The sequence below is a fragment of the Oncorhynchus masou genome, unplaced genomic scaffold (assembly GCF_036934945.1).
Source record: "Oncorhynchus masou masou isolate Uvic2021 unplaced genomic scaffold, UVic_Omas_1.1 unplaced_scaffold_5939, whole genome shotgun sequence".
Classification (NCBI taxonomy): domain Eukaryota; kingdom Metazoa; phylum Chordata; class Actinopteri; order Salmoniformes; family Salmonidae; genus Oncorhynchus; species Oncorhynchus masou.
Window position 1 is genome coordinate 5,001 of NW_027012363.1, and position 3,752 is coordinate 8,752.

Here is a 3,752-nt window from a genome sequence, read left to right on the forward strand (position 1 = left end):
CTTACTGTAATGATGGTCTCTCTCAGTGATAGTATCTCTGGTTATTCTTACTATAATGATGGTCTCCCTCAGTGATAGTATCTCTGGTTATTCTTACTGTAATGATGGTCTCTCTCAGTGATAGTATCTCTGGTTATTCTTACTGTAATGATGGTCTCTCTCAGTGATCGTATCTCTGGTTATTCTTACTGTAATGATGGTCTCTCTCAATGATCGTATCTCTGGTTATTCTTACTGTAATGATGGTCTCTCTCAATGATAGTATCTCTGGTTATTCTTACTGTAATGATGGTCTCTCTCAGTGATAGTATCTCTGGTTATTCTTACTGTAATGATGGTCTCCCTCGGTGATAGTATCTCTGGTTATTCTTACTGTAATGATGGTCTCTCTCAGTGATAGTATCTCTGGTTATTCTTACTGTAATGATGGTCTCTCTCAGTGATCGTATCTCTGGTTATTCTTACTGTAATGATGGTCTCTCTCAGTGATAGTATCTCTGTTTGTTCTTACTGTAATGATGGTCTCTCTCAATGATAGGATCTCTGGTTTCACTCTGTCCAGCAGCTTCACAATCTTCTCATTCCCTTTGATAAGGCCACAGCTTGGAGCTGAAAGACACAACAGGAACGACATGAACTGAATCAACACACTACTTGGAATGGGGCTGTTTTAAATAGTTGGTCTTAAGCTAGGGAACAACAGCCACACGTTGACAGCCATGACTCTGACCACTGTCTCTCACCTTTCTTCTTCTTCTTCTTCTCGTCATCATTCTTGTCAGTCTCCATTTCCTGGAGGGAGGAAAATCAGTCATTCTCTAGTCGTCAGTCAGTCTGTCTATTGTCATAGCCATCAGTCAGTCTATTGTCATAGCCATCAGTCAGTCAGTCAGTCTATTGTCATAGCCATCAGTCAGTCAGTCAGTCTATTGTCATAACCATCAGTCAGTCAGTCAGTCTATTGTCATAGCCATCAGTCAGTCAGTCAGTCTATTGTCATAGCCATCAGTCAATCAGTCAGTCATTGCATAACCATCAGTCAGTCAGTCAGTCAGTCTATTGTCATAGCCATCAGTCAGTCAGTCAGTCTATTGTCATAGCTATCAGTCAGTCAGTCTATTGTCATAGCCATCCTTCAGTCAGTCAGTCTATTGTTATAGCCATCTTTCAGTCAGTCTGCAGCCAAAAACCAACTGGAGACGCCCCACTCTGTTGCGGAACTGAGTAAAAGATATTCACATAAGAGAGCAGGGAGAGCCATGATGTGAGGACAAGATGTCCACCAAGGGAGCCAAGAGGTCTCAGTCAAGTTATTAAATCATGTTGATTCATATATGGTCAGCATTTCCCTACTACCTATAGAGTGTACTCACTTTTGACCAGGACCTTAGCAGGGTAGTGCACAGGGTGCCATTTGGGATGCAACACATGTATCTGGTTAGAAGAGCATGATAGTCAGTCACCCTCATCCTCCGCAGTAGGAGGGTCTGGTATGGGGATGTACCAGGAGGGCTTGGAGAGTGGACAGGTCTGGGAGGTTGAGATCATCCTCCTGGAAGAGACATGGGAGAGACAGATGAGAGGGAGGGAGGGAGAGGGTGGAGGGATAGATGAGAGGAAGGGAGGTAGAGGGTGGAGGGAGGGGGATAGATGAGAGGAAGGGAGGTAGAGGGTGGAGGGATAGATGAGAGGGAGGGAGGTAGAGGGTAGAGGGATAGATGAGAGGGAGGGAGGTAGAGGGTGGAGGGAGGGTGATAGATGAGAGGAAGGGAGGTAGAGGATGGAGGGATAGATGAGAGGAAGGGAGGTAGAGGGTGGAGGGAGGGAGGATAGATGAGAGGAAGGGAGGTAGAGGGTGGAGGGAGATAGATGAGAAGACGGGAGAGGGAGGTAGAGGGATGTAGAGGGAGAGAGGGTGGAGGGAGGGGGAGATAGATGAGAGGAAGGGAGGTAGAGGGTGGAGGGGGAGAGAGGGTGGAGGGAGGGGAGAGAGATGGAAGGGAGGAGGAGAGATGAAGGATGAACGGAAGGTCAATTTCACAATGTAGGAAGGAACAGACCGTGACACATGAACTAATCAATGAGGCCTACTTACCTTCAGCAGGTTGTCCAGCTGAGAGATCTTCAATGGGATGTAGTTGGAAAACAGATTATCTGCCTGAACAAAAAACAGAACTTGGTAGGTACCAACACGCCCAGGAACAGCATGCCCCCCTTTCTATTTTACCTTTATTTAACCAGGCAAGTCAGTTAAGAACAAATTCTTATTTTCAATGATGGCCTAGCTGGGTTAAGAATGACAGATTTGTACCTTGTCAGCTCTGGGATTTGAACTTGCAACCTTTTCGGTTACTAGTTCAACCCTCTAACCACTAGGCAACCCTGCCGCCCCATTTCAAATGGCAATGCCATCGCACCAGCACACATGTGTTGTTAACACAATAAGGCAAACACGTGACTAACCTGTTGATACAGAGACTGGTGGAAGTTCTCCACCTAAAGGCAAAGGGATGAAAATAAAGGTGTGTAAGTGGTGTAACATTTGGAAAAATGTGTTTACTAAACTTTTACTGTAAAACATCTTGAACTCACAAGCTGGATCAATGTTAGACTAGGATGTATTGTGTAATAATTGTGTAATCTGTTGTAAATTAGCCATTGCACACATAACTATACAAAAGGTTGCGTTCCAGTCGGCTGCAAACGAGAATTTCTATTGGACAAATTTAAGGTAGATCCCTCCGTTTGCTTCCGTTTGGTTCGTAATGAATACACCCCTGGGCCATGTTCAGTTACCAAACTTTCTCGAACGTTGCAGAGTCTGTACATACATGCCATGAATCGAGACAATGCGAGTCCGTGTTCTACATGAACTATTTATATCTGAACGTCCCAAACAGTTCAACCCTGCTGAACGTGGCCCAGTGAAACCGTTAAGCCAGGTTGTTTTTTGCTTTCGCTCTTGTCTGGAAGCATGACATGGATTTTTACAATTCCTAACAAACAAATTGTGCGTAACAGACCAAAATGGAACAATGTATCTTTGCTCGCAGGAAACATAGTTGTAACCTATGTGCTCTTATGAAATCATTTGAACAAAGTTAAAGGGGAACATAAGGATGTAAAATAAATTTAAAAAAAATCCAAATTAACGCCTAACATTTATTAACAACATGTGCATGAGTTAGTGCTTACCTTTACTGCGTTCACGCGTTTTATTTTTCATTACAGACGATTTCGACATTTTGAGCGAACGGTATTGCTAAATAAAGTAAAAGGTCAGTCGTTGGACACGTCTCTATTTCTCAAACTTTCCTACTTTCGATTTCAAAGGATTATATTCAAAACCTGGGGTCAAGCCACACCCACTCGAAAGAATGTATTCCTCCAAAATGAAATAACTTGATATTGAGTACATATTGTTGAATTAAACCGTTTCAAATACAGTGTATTTGAAGACCAGGGTTCTAAACTATCCATACAGCATAAAAGCTTTTTCACTGAGGAAAAGGTAATGTCAGGCCACCTTTAATTTCACCAGTCTAACTAAATAACACATGGGTCATATTGATATTTTGCGTAAAAGTTCCACGATAATATGCCACAGTTTTCTCTCAAACTCACTGATTATCATTGACCACCAGATGGAAGCATCGAGCCTTATTCTATTTTCCAAGGAGGGACCGTGTGCGTCCTCACTTCACCTTTCACGTTGACTGATAAGCCACACATGCATAACAGCAGCTGTGGAA

At 43.2% G+C, this 3,752-nt stretch overlaps 1 pseudogene; it reads right to left on the reverse strand.

Moving 5' to 3' along the window:
* Positions 1 to 3,297, reverse strand: part of LOC135536308 (proteasome activator complex subunit 2-like) — an 8,289-nt pseudogene extending 4,992 nt beyond the window's left edge.
* Positions 3,298 to 3,752: the final 455 nt, after the last annotated feature.